We start from the raw sequence: 14,246 nt of genomic DNA, 5'->3' as shown, positions 1-14,246 counted from the left end.
CACAGGCTTCAAAAGAGACACATGAAAAACAGGATTCTCGCAGGATTCTCAAACTTAGGTGGCCCGGTACCTAATACGCATTACTGTTTGCTCTGATTTGTGGTATACTAGGGTGCTTTTTTCTCCCCTCGCAGGATTCTCAAACTTAGGTGGCCCGGTACCTAATACGCATTACTGTTTGCTCTGATTTGTGGTATACTAGGGTGCTTTTTCTCCCCTCGCAGGATTCTCAAACTTAGGTGGCCCGGTACCTAATACGCATCACTGCTTGTTTGCTCTAATTGTGGTAACTTGTGCTTGCCGCTCACTTCCTGTCTGCGTGCTCTCGTTTTCGTCTGTCTCCCCCCCTCCCTCCCTCCTACTGCATGGTGCTCTCCGTCTCGCCTATCTTCTCTAACTGCTTCTCCATTGACTATCCTGCTCTCCTCACTAAATCTGGTAGGAAAAAGTTTAAAAAGGACATCCTGGTCTCCAACCCAGGCCTCCCTATCGCTGACACCTACACTAATGCCTGCTCTAAGGAAACTCTCACTGACATCCTCTTTTTCGTGCCTTCGCCTGACCTATGGACCCTTCATATGGTCTCTGTGCTCTCTCCTTTCTCCTCCTCTCCCATTAATGGTGGCACCCGTTGGGATGTCCTCTTGGCCCCCTTCCGCTCCTCTAAGGCCATCATTAATGTCTACGCTAATGGGACCGTCTTGGTCCAAGGCCCTCAGGCCAACCTTCACCTCTTCGATAGACGCTTCCCACACCTCATCAACTTCCTCTCCTCTCCTGCTGTCCCCCCTCCTCTATCCTTGGCTACCTTGCCTCTACCCTCCCTCCCTGCCCCCTCTCGTGCTCCTTCTTCACCTCCTTCTTTAATACCTCCGCAGGGCATACCTCTGATCTGTACCCCTCCCCGGAAGTTCTTCAAGGATGGCAGCCTTCTCCACATTGCCACACTAAACACTCGCTCTGCCATCAAGCACTCCTCCAATATCTGTCACCTTCTTGAGGAACTGGACCTCGACGTCCTTTGTCTCACTGAGACATGGTACACAGCCAGCTCTGCCACCTGCTTTGACACACTCCTACCTGACGGTTACAAGATCCTCTCCATGCCCAGGCCCAACCGTGCAGGGGGGGGTGTTGCCCTTATCTTCCCTGAGTGGATTCCTGCCACTGTCACTCCTACGCAGACCTACTCCTCTTTTGAATGTCTTGTCTGCCGACTCTCTCTCTCTCCTAGCCATTCCCTTACCGTGGCTACTATCTATCGGCCACCTGGTCAAATTTCCTCCTTCCTCTCTGAGTGGGCTGACCTCTCCTCCGCACTCCTGTCCTCAACCACTCAACTCCTCTTTCTTGGCGACTTTAACATCCACCTTGATGCCTCCAGTCCCCCCACTGGTCTCTTTCGTGACCTCTGCGACTCTCTCTCACTCTCTATTCTCCCATCTGGGCCTACTCACTCTGCTGGGCACACTCTTGATGCTCTGATCTCTTCTGACCTTCCCCTCTCCGTCCCTCTCTCCACTCCTCTCTCCTGGAGTGATCACTTTCTCCTATCCTCCCACCTCACCCTGCCTACCCCACAGGCAAAGCCACCCTCTTCACTGCCACCCACCTTCTCGGTCATCCGACCCATGAAGCGTGTGTCAGTTGAGGCTTTCGCTGCTACCTTCTCGCCCCCCCCTGCCCCTTCGGCTGACTCCCACCCTGACACAGCCCTCTCCATGCTCCACTCTGCTATATCTGTTACTCTTGATATCCTTGCCCCCGTCATGAGAATCCGCCTGAAGCCCAAAGCCAAATGTAACTCCTGGTATGACTCGGATCTCGCCACCCTAAAACGCAAGTGCAGGGTTGCAGAGAGGAAATGGCGTGCTTCATGTTCATCCTCTGACAAACTGGCCTGCCGCCTGCTCCAAAGGCAGTACCGGCTCTCCGTTCTCACCAAGAAGAGAGCCCTTATCCAAGCCCGCATCTCTGCGGCATCAAACAACTCCGCCGAACTCTTTAAAATCTGCAAGGAGCTGGCCAACCCTAATGCAGTCTCTACCTCTCCTGTCCCCTCCCAGGCCCTCTGCACTGCACTGGCCTCTCACTTCATCTCTAAAACTCAGGACATCCTGTCCTCGCTCTCCTCCTTTCACCTCCCTCCCTCCCTACCCGGCCCTTCCTCTGGCCCTTCTGCGGTCAGCCCTCCTCCCTCTTTCTCTGCCTTTCCACCTTTCTCTGCTGACGAGGTTTCCAGACAAGTCCGATCAATGAAAGTCTCGTCTAAACAGGTTCACCCCTGTTCCTCCAAAACTATCAAGGACCACATCGACTCCCTGGCTCCTGCCCTGGCTGACTTCTGCAACCACTCCTTCGCCTCTGGAGTCTTCCCTTCCCCCCTCAAGCACTCCCTTGTGCACCCTCTTCTCAAGAAACCCTCCTCCGACCCCTCCTGCCCGGCTAACTATCGCCCTATCTCCATCACTCCCTTCCTGGGCAAGCTCCTGGAGAAACTGGCCATCTCCCAGCTTAACCTCCATTCTGAATCTGTTGGTAGTCTTCATGACCATCAATCTGGCTTCAGAGCTGCCAGAAGCACGGAAACTGCTCTCCTGAACATCCGTGAAGACCTGCTCTTGAACCTCGATTCCAACACTCCGTGTGTTCTCATTCTGCTCGATCTCTCCTCTGCCTTTGACACTGTCAACCATGCCATCCTGCTCAACCGTCTCCGGGAAAACCTGGGTATCACTGGTCAGGCTCTGGCGTGGTTGACCTCTTTCCTTACAAATCGACCCTCCCAGGTCCAACTGGGGTCCTTCCTCTCCGACATCTTTTTCTCCACCTGTGGTGTCCCCCAGGGATCTAATCTCTCTCCCTGGCTGTTCAACCAGTATCTGGCACTCCTTGCCCACCGCATCGCCGCTCTCTGCCCTAATTTCCAGTGCTATGCGGACGATACCCAGCTCATTTTCAGGCTACCCTCAGCCTCCCCCTCTCCTTCCCTCATCTCTGACTGTCTGTCTGCTATCCAAGAATGGTGTGCCGCCAATGACCTCTGCCTTAATGCCAGTAAGACTGAGATTCTACTCATCGGTACTCCCACTCCCTCCTTCCCTGCAGCTCTCTGGCCTGCCTCCCTTGGCCCCCTCCCTGCTCCTACCGGCAAGGCAAAAAACCTTGGGGTCATCTTCGACTCCACACTCTCCTTCTCTCCTCATATTTCTGACGTCGCCAAGAGGTCACACTACCAGCTGCACCTCCTCAGAGGTATTCTTCCCTTCCTCTCCTTCCCCCAGAAGCTCACTGTCTCCCGAGCCCTGGTTCTCTCGAAGCTGGACTACTGTAACAGCCTCTATCTTAACCTGCCTGCCTCCACTCTCCGCCCTCTGCAACTCATCCAGAACAGAACTGCGAGACTTGTCCTTGGCCTCAAGCCCAGGGACCGTATCTCTCCAGGACTGAAATCTCTACACTGGCTCCCAGTGGCTGCGAGGATAAAGTTCAAAACCCTCTGCATTGTCCACAAGGCCTTCTGGGGCCTGGGTCCTAAATACCTTCAACTCTCTCTTCCCAAATATCTTCCTTCCCGAGCCCTTCGCTCATCCGCCTCCAATTCCCTCAGGGTTAGCCGCTTCTCGAAGCATCGAGCTGGGGGTAGATCTCTCTCCGCGGCAGGGGCCTCCCTCTGGAACAGCCTTCCTGCCTCCCTGAAACTTGAGGAGAACCATCTCCGGTTCCGGAAGCACCTCAAAACCTTCCTCTTTGCTTCTGCTTTCTCTCTCCCTCTCCCCTGCTGAACAGCTAATTAATTGTTCACTGAAACTGCACTGATCCTGCAACTGGACCACTCTTAACGGCCTCGGTCCTGGGCCCAGCCACTCTCCACTTGCACTGATGCCCTGGAACCCCTTTGCACTGCGGGACTGTCTCTGTATCCCTACAGCCCCCCCCTTCCCCAGCACTTGCTCTGCACTTACCTCGCACTTGCCACCAGCTGGCCCTATTTATTTATTTATTACTTTACGCCACTTACCTTGTACTGCACTTCCCCCACTCCCCTTCCCCTTGCACTTTTCCCCCTCCCCCACCCCTGCACTTGCGCGATCTGAATGACACCTGGCCTAGTAGGATCGTTGTCTGTCTCCCCTTGTCCCTCCCCCCCTGCCTCGTCGCGCCTTGAAACACCTGTGTATAGGCGCGTTACAAATACCATATCATATCATATCATATCATCTCATATCATATCATATCATATCATATCATATCATATGAACACGCATATGACCAGGCAGGTCCAACTTGACGGCCACTGGGTTAATTATAGCCTTAATAGAATAAGGTCCCAAATACCTGGGGTTAAAAGTCCGTGTTCCCTTGAGTGGTAAGTACTTGGTGGCTAACCATACTTGGTCCCCTACTTGGTATTGCGGTGCTTCACTCCTGTGTTGATCAGCATCCTTCTTGTATTTATCCTTAGCCTTTTGTAAATGTGCAGTCGCCTCTTTAAAGGCTTGTGTGATAACAGCCTGGAGATGGTCCACCACGGGCATCTCTAAATGCTGGGGAGAATCTAAATCTGAGGTTCGAGGATGGTGACCATATATGGTAAAAAAAAGGGCTTTGTTTAGTTCCTGAGTGTACAGAATTATTGTATGCATACTCGGCGATCCAAAGAATGTCTTTCCAATCCCCATCAGATTGATGTAGCATACAACGTAGGTATTGCTCAAGAGTCTGGTTGGTTCTCTCTGTTTGACCGTCGGTCTGGGGATGGTGGCTGGCTAAAAGCCTAACATCAATTTGTGCCAGCTAGCAGCACTTCCTCCAAAAATGTGAAATAAATTGACTTCCCCGGTCCGAAATTAACACGGAAAGAAAGCCATGTAGGCGGACAACATTTTCAAGGAACTCCTTGGCCAGGATTGAAGCTGAAGGTATTCCTTTTAAAGGAATGAAATGGGCCATTTTAGAAAAAAGATCTACAATAGCTAGAATGGTGTTATAACCGTTGCACGGGGGTAAATCCGTGATAAAGTCTAATGACAAGGTATGCCAAGGAGTAGGTGGTATGTCTAATGGTTGTAATAATCCAGCAGGTTTTTTATTTTCCCCTTTTTTTTTAGCGCAAATGCCACAAGACATGACAAACAACTTGACATCTTTTCGCCAGGTGGGCCACCAAAACTGTTTCTTGATTTTGGCTTCAGTTTTTGCAATGCCAGGATGCCCTTCCATCAAGGTGTCGTGGTAATGAGAAATGACAAGTTTCTGTAGTTCCTCTAGTGGCAGAAATAGCCGGCCTTGGTAATAAGGTAGATTGTTGGTGACAGAATACTCTGGACCTTTCCTTGCCCAGCCCTGTAAGGCTTCGGAATCAAAGAGTTGATGGACCCTTTCTTGAATGTCCTCCAGAGAGTGTATGGATGTCAGACCAAGGATCCTCTGTTCGGGAATTATGGGTACAGGTTCTAAAGCTCTTTCTGTTTCTCCCATTCCAATTCGGGACAGGGCGTCAGCTTTTCCATTTTTACAACCTGGTCGATAGGTTATTACAAAATCAAACTCGGCGAAGAACAATGCCCAACGGAGTTGGCGTGAAGATTGGGCCTTGGCTACCTTTAGGTATTGTAAGTTGCGGTGATCAGTGATGACCGTAATGGTATGTCTGGCGCCCAGCAGATAGTGCCGCCAAGCCTTGAAGGCGGACTTGATGGACAACAGCTCCTTGTCGGTTATGGCATAATTTAATTCGGGAGCCGAAAACTTTCTTGACCAAAACGCCACTGGGTGCAGCTGGTTAGTTTCGGGATCCTTTTGGGAGAGCACTGCTCCCATAGCTGAACTGGATGCATCTGTTTCCACTATGTAGGGAAGCTCTGGGCGCGGGTGTTGTAATACAGGAGCGGACGGGAATTTATTTTTTAACTCTTGGAAGGCGTTCTCAGCTTCTTCTGTCCATGCAAAGCGTTTATTCTTTCGCAATAGTGTTGTAATGGGATGTATAATATGTGAGAAGTCCGGGATAAACCTGCGGTAGAAATTGGCAAAGCCGAGCATGCTTTGAACTCCTTTGACTGAGCTTGGCGAAGGCCAATTAAGAATTGCGTCCACCTTACATGTATCCATCCGGATTCCTTTCTGGGTCAGAATAAATCCAAGGAACTCTACTTCCGTAGTGTGAAAGATGCACTTTTCCAGTTTAGCATATAATTTATACTGGCGTAACTTCTCTAGGACTGCTCGGACGTGCTTTACATGATCGGATTCTGATAGGGAGTATACTAAGATATCGTCGATGTAAACGACTACACAAACATCGATGAGCTCTCGGAAGACATTGTTCATGAAGAACTGGAAGGCCGCCGGTGCGTTACACAGTCCGAAAGGCATCACCTGGTACTCAAATAATCCGTACTTGGTGTGAAAAGCAGTCTTCCATTCGTCACCCTCTTTGACGCGTAGTAGATGATATGCCCCCCGTAGGTCTAGTTTTGTGTATATACAAGCGTTCTTTACCTGGTCTAGTAGTTCAAGGATCAAAGGCAATGGGTATCGATTCTTGATAGTTATCTGATTAAGTGCGCGGTAGTCAATGCATGTTCTAAGGTCGCCTTCCTTTTTAGGGACGAAGAACAAAGCGGAAGATGCAGGGGACTTGGACGTGCGGATGAAGCAATTAGCAAGTAACTGGTCTAGGTACTGGCGCAAGTGGAGATTTTCAGGTTCCGTGAGGGCATAGATTCTGCTGCAAGGTGGTTGTGCTCCTGGTATGAGATCTATTTGACAATCATACGATCTGTGCGGTGGTAAGGTGTTTGCCTGCTCCTTTTCAAAGACATCCTGAAAGTCTTGGTATTCAGCAGGTAATTGTATGGCAGCTGGGATTATTGGGGCCAGTACTGAATTTAAAGTTCTCTTTGGGTAACAGGTTTTAGCACATTCTGGGAAGGTTAGTCTCTTCTCTCGCCAATCAATACAGGGATTGTGTTTTTCCAACCAAGGGATTCCCAGTATCAGTTGAAACTGTGGAGCCTTGATTAAATCAAAAACCATAACCTCTCGGTGTCCATCCTGACCCAGCAATGTCATCTCTGCAGTGGAATGAGTTACGGGCCCAGAGGCAATTTCAGTTCCATCAACAGTGGTGACAACATCGGCAGTGGTCTTTCGGGTGAGAGATAGATTCATCCTGGAAGCCAATCCGCTTTCCAAATAGTTTCCTATGGCTCCACTATCTACGTACGCCTTTACCGCGTGCATGCGTGATGGCTGCTCTGGATCTATAAGGACCATGGGTATGGTGAAATGCGACGTCAGAGTGTCCTTCTTTAAGCTCGGCAAGCTGACCTCTACGCTTGCCGGGCGTGGTCATTTCCCGAGTCAGGTTTCAAGTGGTTTTCGTCTGCTGCTCCTATAGTTTTCTTGGGTGGTTTTACAGGGCAGTTCCGAAGGAAATGACCAGTAGCTCCGCAATATAGACATAATTGCTGTTGCCGTCTTCTTTCTCTTTCCTTTTGGGTTAAGGGTCCTCTAACCCCCCCGATTTGCATGGGTTCTGAGGCATCTACCCCCTTAGAGCTTACGTAGGTTTTAACCAAGACCCTGTTTTCAAACTTGGTTCGATCAGCCTTTCTGGTTTGAAGTCTGTGATCTAACTGGACCACAAAATCTATATATTCAGCACAGTCTAGAGGCGGGTTCACGACTTGGGCTAAAACATCCTTGAGTTCTCCCCGAAGCCCTCGATGGAATAATGTAATTCGCTTGGCTTCAGGCCATTCGGTTTCCACAACTAATCTATTGAAAGTTGCAATGTAAGATAAAAGATCCTGATTACCTTGCCGTAAGGATAAAAGTTTGTTATCCAAAGCCTGTCCTTGGGAATGTCGGGCGAACAGTCTTTCCATGCTAGTTCGAAAACCTTGGAAATCTCGAAGAATTGGGTCATCCTGATTTACTAGCGGAATGGACCAGTCCGCTGCACTGCCGCTGAGATATGACAGTACAAAAGCTACCTTGGCTTGATCGTTTGGGAAAGCTCCAGGTCTACATAAAAAGTGTAAGCGACATTGATTCATGAATATAGCAAACCTTTTTGGGTCTCCGGCAAAGCGTTCAGGCGGAGCCAAGGGAACGGCTCCAGGAAGGTTTATCTGCACCGGGTTACTCGGTGGCACCGGAGCTGGGCTGGCCCCGAGTCCAGGTAGAGGTGTTTGTCCAGCCTGACTTTGTAATAGCTGTCTGGCCAAATCATCAGTTCGTTCTTTTGATACTATCAATTCCCTCCTGAGGCCATTGGTTTCCTGGCGGGCGGAATGCACTTCGGCCCTTAGTTCCCCTAATAATTGGGCCAACTGATCAGTTTCCGAGGTCTCCATGACGCCCAGGTGGGTATTTGTGGGTAGGCTTCGCGTTCTGTTACGCTCACCTGATTCCCACGGGGGCGTCGATCTGGACTGGCCCGCTGTTGCTTCCACCAGAGTAACACGTAGAGCCGAGATGACTTACTGGACAGACCCACTTAGCTTTGTTTGTTGGACTCGTACGAATATCTTTCTGCAATGGAGAAGGGGAATTAACCTCCCGTAATCTGAGCGTTAACCCGCCTTCCCACTCCCCTTGTCGGCCCACGGAACACTCCTGAAGTCCCCTCTTAATCTCACCTGATGATTTGGAAAGGTGAGCTCTCCATCCTGCGTCGAGCGCAGGGGCGCGTAGACGACCAGTTACTTCACTGGCATGGAGGAATTGGCGAGTTCAGTATTGACTCTAAAGTTCAATCGTTCGTAAGAGTTCAAAAGTCTGATCTTCACTCTGCCAGATTCCTTGCAGGTTGCAGATTTAAACCACTAGAAGAGTTCCAAGTGGCAATTGGTAAGATCCTGGTAAGTCTATTGTGGTTCTCCCCTTTGGGGCCGGGGTACAACGATGATGCAGAATTAACTGCGCCGACCCGAAATGAGGTGAGTACCCCCATGTGGTAAATCAGGTAAGTCTTTGGGGTTAGGTTGTATTGTCCTTGTTTTCCCCTTAGGGGCCGGGGTGCGGCGGTGATGCAGGATTGACTGCGCCGACCCGAGATGAGGTGAGTACCCCCCTGTGGTAATCAGGTAAGTCTTTGGGGGTGGTTTGTATTGCCCTTGCTCACCTATTTGTTCTTGTCTGGAGATGCTGGGTTCGCGATGGAGTAAAGGAATGCAGCCCCGGATGGTGAGTTCAGCGCGGCGCTGCGAGGTGCGTGGCAACGAACCTGTGAAGGCTTCTCTCTTCCAGATCGACGATGTGCAGGATCAAGGATTCAGGTAAGGGTTTTGTTCTGACCTCTTCTCCTTCTCCTTTTCTTGTTCCAGGTGTTCCAGGGCTGAAGCGGGCGTGGCTGAAGACTGGAGCTGCTGAAGACACGGTGAGCGTTACGCTGCAGCATGCAGAATAACGCGAAGCACGTGTGGCTGTCCGGGTGTGGCTTAAATAGCCTTGGAAGAAGTCCCAGGTAAGTATTCTTCCACAGCCCCACCCGAGAGGAAAGGAGTCCCTGAGGTAAGATAGTCCCTCTAAGCCTCATTTGGCTTGTGGCTTCGTGCAGCATGGTCTGCATCAGGTAGGTATGCAGCATGGTCTGCATCAGGTAAGTTTTCTGTAATGAGCCTGGCGCCCATGGCGCCAGGACTGACTTTATTCTTATGAGCCTGGCGCCGTAGGCGCCAGGACTGTAGCCAAATAGCCCCTAACCGGGGTTTTTGGGCATGCTTCAAGTGGCATGATGCCTGCTTCCGGGGTTGCTGGGCCTGGTCTGGCTTTCCGGGGGCAGGCATCGTGACAGATCCTGTGGTGGTGGGGGGTATTGTCGGTCCATAGCATCCGCTATGCGGGTGAGGACCTGCCTCAGTTGGGCCATCTCCTCGCAGAGCCTGTTCGTGCAGGCTTCCATGCCCTCTCTCGTCTGGCTTGCATTCTCCCTAACCTCCTCCCTCAGACGGGCTGCCTCTTCCACATGCTGGCCAACCAGCGCTGTAATTTCCACCTGCCTCTGGCTGATGGTAACCAGGTCATGGCGACTGCGTCCAGCTCGTGGGGTGGCTGCTTCCCCCTGGTCCATGGCTTGGCCATCGGATGAGGACACCTGTGGGCTCCAGCACCCTTCCATGGTCACTTCGCCAAAATAGCCATGGCTACTTGATCGAGATGGTGGGCGTGGGCTTGCCTCAATGGATTGCGGGGGCTGGGGGTCTACCTTTGCGTTTCTAGGTCAATGGTCTCCTCCACGTCAGACAGCGGTGTGGTGGCTGCTGCCTCACCAGTCGAACTGGTGGCAGCAGAGAGCGGGCCCTCCATGGTTGTTTCCAGTGATGGGGGGAACACTGCCGTGGGTGCAGCAATTGTTGCAGCCGTGGCTTCAGGCCTTGGTGAAGTGGCGCTCTTGCTGCATTTACCCCTCTGCTGGTGCTCACTCCTCCTTGTGCCCCTTGATGTGGTGGTGGTGTTCCCTGTCTCCTGTGCCCTGGCATTTTTCTTGGCTTGGGGAGTCTGCGTCACAGTGCCCTACTCATCACTGTCTGTCTGTGAGCCTGTGGGGGACAAAGAAGGGGATTGCATTGGTGATGGTTCAACGTGATTCATGCCAGTTAATTACATCATGCTGCTCTATGCATTGGGACCTCTTTAGTTGGCAATCCGGTAATGGGGATGTCGGGTGGGTTATGCATGCATGGGTCTGTGTTGCACGTGTATGTGTTGATGCGTGCATGTGTGTGTGTTGTGGGGTGACACTCACATGGTCAGGGTTGTGTGCATGTATGTTTGTGGCCGGATCCATCGGCTGATTCTGGCCTCACATTTGGGGGGGGCCTCACCCTTCACAGAGCATTGTTTAATGTGTATACTCACCTCCATCTGATGATGTGGGCGCACCGCGCTCCATGTCCCCGACTCCCTCGATGGATTCTACGCCAATTGTGCTGGCGCAGGTCTCCTCCCACTCCCTGAGTTTGATGGGAGAATCAGTGCCACCTCCTGTGGTCATGGCAAGGTTGCGATTTGCAGCCAGTATGCTGCGGACCCAGAGGTGTAGATCGTCCCACCGCTTCCTGCAGTCCTTGACAGTGTGGGTGGTGGTGCCCACCGCACTGACTTTATGGGCCACCTCTGCCCAGATGGCCTTTTTTTCACGAGGGTCTCACGCCGCATGTCATTCGCAAATACGACATTTGCATTTGCGGCAAGGGTCTCCGTTAACATGATCAGCTCCTCGTTGGTGAATTTTTCTTTGTGCTGGCGATCTGCGCCTTTCTTGATGGCCTTTGGCATTGTCAGGGTATCCGGGATGGTTTGGTGTTAGACTGGTGTGGAAACAGGTCCTGGGGGCAGAGGATGGCAATGGATTGTGTTTTTAAAGATGGCTGCTGTGCTCTTTCCCGTTCCTGTGCGATGACGCTATTTCCGGTTCCGCTATTTTACGGTGACTGCTATTTGCGTGTTGTCGGAAGTGCTATCAGCGCTTTCATCGGTGCCGCTAAGGGTCTTTACGGGGTCTTTAGCGGCATGGTGGTAGTGTCATTACCGGCATGGCGCTATGCTCGTGTCCGCGTACTCGTAATAACACGCAATTAGCGGCGTCATGAGAAGGCGGACACACTGATAGCGCCATGCTGGTAAGGGCAGTATCTTACCGCCTAACGTGTAATGAGGCCCACTGTCCCTTGCAGCAGTCTCCCCTGTGCTCTTCCTTGGTGTGTAGTCAAAGCTGGCTAGTTTCGCTCTCCCATCCACATGCCACTGCTGAATGACTGTATGCAGAGAAGACCCTGCCCCAGACTGGGGTGGCTTCAGCTGTGCCTTGATGACCCCCAATAAGCATCTGCCGGCCCACCTTTGTGTCTCGTGGGTACCAAGGGGACAGTCACCTGTCGGACGGGATCCTCAATTTCGGGTAATTGGAAAATGGTGGTTGCGGGGTACTCCTCAATGCAGGAACAGAATGCTGGGGGCTGACATACCCGGATGTCTGCTCTTCTCTCAGTTGATGGGCAGCCTCTTAGTTCTGGGGAGCTGGGAGATGGGCACAAGAATGTAGGCCCTCACCTCCCTGTTCCGTCGCCTTTCAAGTGACCTGGCTCCTTCCTTCGGATCGTGGGGGGGTGAGCTCCGCCACCCACAGTGTGCCCTGGTAGTGGCTCTGCTTACCATCTCCAGGGGCCAGCCAGGCCCTCAAAGGCCTGCCCTGGTGGCACTGATTTTAGGGAGTCTCAGCTGGGGTCGCTGTGTCCCAGAAGGGGACTTGTTTTCTATTATTTATTGTTTTGGGGGGGCTATGCACCAATGGGTCTGGTCGCCACGGGCTACGCCAGCTAGGCCAAGGTCCTTCAGCAGCTGTCCATGTCTACTGCTATGGCCTATGGAGGACTTGTGACTGCTTGCATTGCCAGGTGCACTTCAGGCCTTCTGTTGTGACTTCTCCCTCTCCAGGAACTCCTGAACCCCAAAAAGGGCATTCCCCAGGCCCCTCATCCACAGTGGGGGGACCCTTTACCCCCAGTGCTGTGATCCTGCTGGTAGGTTTTAGAAGTGGCTGGTCCCACCACATCCACTGTATCGCCATGGTAGTACACATGGGTTTCCTCCCTCTCTCTGCCTCTGTGATCAGGCCGGAGCACTTGGCTGCCTCTTGAGGCACGACCCCAGGATGTGCCGGAAGGTCTCTTCTGCTACAGGGCCCACTTTCCCAACTACTCTCCGGGGGGACCACAGATGCTGCAAGGCATCTGTGCCAGTTCGGGGTGCTCCCCCACGGTCTGCCCTGCGAACCGCAAATGGCGCTGCCCCCTCCGATGTTGAGCGGCACAGGGGAGGATTCGGGTGGGGCTACTCACCTCCCTCTACTGCCTCCGTCGCCGACTCCCTCCACACCAATCCAGGATTGCGGCAGGGGCTTCAGGGCATGCTGAAAAGCCTGCCTACTTCAACCTCTGCCTGACTTCCCAGATCACGGGAACACTTTAGTTTTCTGTCCGTTGCCGGACAGATCTTCACGTTCTCTGGGCTGTTTCACTCCGTTGTTCGACCCACTGGTGCAGAACCCCCTCACTAGTCTTATGCCGGCGTCTGCCTGCTCTGAGGGGATGAAAAGTGGCCATCACTCCTCTTTACTTTTAACCACCTCAAACCTCCTCCTCTTGGGTGACTTCAACATTCAATTGAACTTCAGCATCCACTCTTTTCACTGACCTCTGCGCCTCTCTTTCCCTCTCCATTCTACCCCCCAAGTCCAACACACTCAGCTGGACACACCCTGGACGCCATCATCCAATCGGGCCTCTCTCTCGCTCCCCCTCTGGTCACCCCTCTCTCTTGGTCTGACCATTCTCTTCTCTCCTCCAGGTCCATTCAGCCCTCCTACCGCACCCTAAAAATCCCTGCCAACCTCGTTCTCGAACATCTGCCATATGAAACAAGCGTCAGCTTCTGCCTTTGCTTTGACCTTCATACCCCCTTATCCCCTACCTCAGACTTTACCATCGACTCTGCTCTCAGCATCCTTCCCTCAGTCATCAACAATACTCTTGACATCCTTGCCCCAGGCATGGGGATTCGCCTGAAAACCCACCTCTACGCATAACACCTGGTACAATACCGAACTTGCATCCCTGAAATGAAAATGCAGAACAGCGGAATTGCAAACCTCAGGCTCACCCTCTGACAAACTGGCCTGTCGCCTGATCCAAAGGCGATACAGACTCTCCATCCGTGCCAAGAAAAGGGCCTACATTCAGGCGCAGGTATCTGGTGCATCCAATAACACGGCTAAACTTTTCAAAATCTGCAGGGAGCTAGCCAACCCTTCTGCAGTCTCCTCCTCCCCTCTTCCTTCCCAGGCCCTCTGCAACGCACTGGCCTCACACATTGCCACCAAAACTCAGGACATCCTAAACACCCTTTTTACTCCCTGCCAAACCCATCCCACACCCCTTTGCCTCTCTTGGCTACTCACCCTCCTCCTACCTCCTCCTCCTTCACCCTTCTCACACCTGAAGAAGTTACCAAAGTTGTACACTCTATGGATACTTCTCCCAACAGGTTCCCCGCTGCTTTTCCAGAACTATCAAGGACAACATTGGCTCTCTTGTCCCAGCACTCGCTGATTTCCACAATCACTCTTTTTAGCAATGGTTATTTCCCCTCCTCCCTCTAGCATTCGGTTGTTCGTCCGCTACTGAAAAAACCTGCAGCAGACCCTACCTGTAAATCCAACCATCGCCTTGTTT

Source organism: Ambystoma mexicanum, chromosome 10, assembly GCF_040938575.1.
Source record: "Ambystoma mexicanum isolate Mex_15411 chromosome 10, UKY_AmexF1_1, whole genome shotgun sequence".
NCBI lineage: Eukaryota > Metazoa > Chordata > Amphibia > Caudata > Ambystomatidae > Ambystoma > Ambystoma mexicanum.
The sequence above is the reverse complement of the archived record's forward strand: the minus strand, read 5'-3'. Positions refer to the sequence as shown.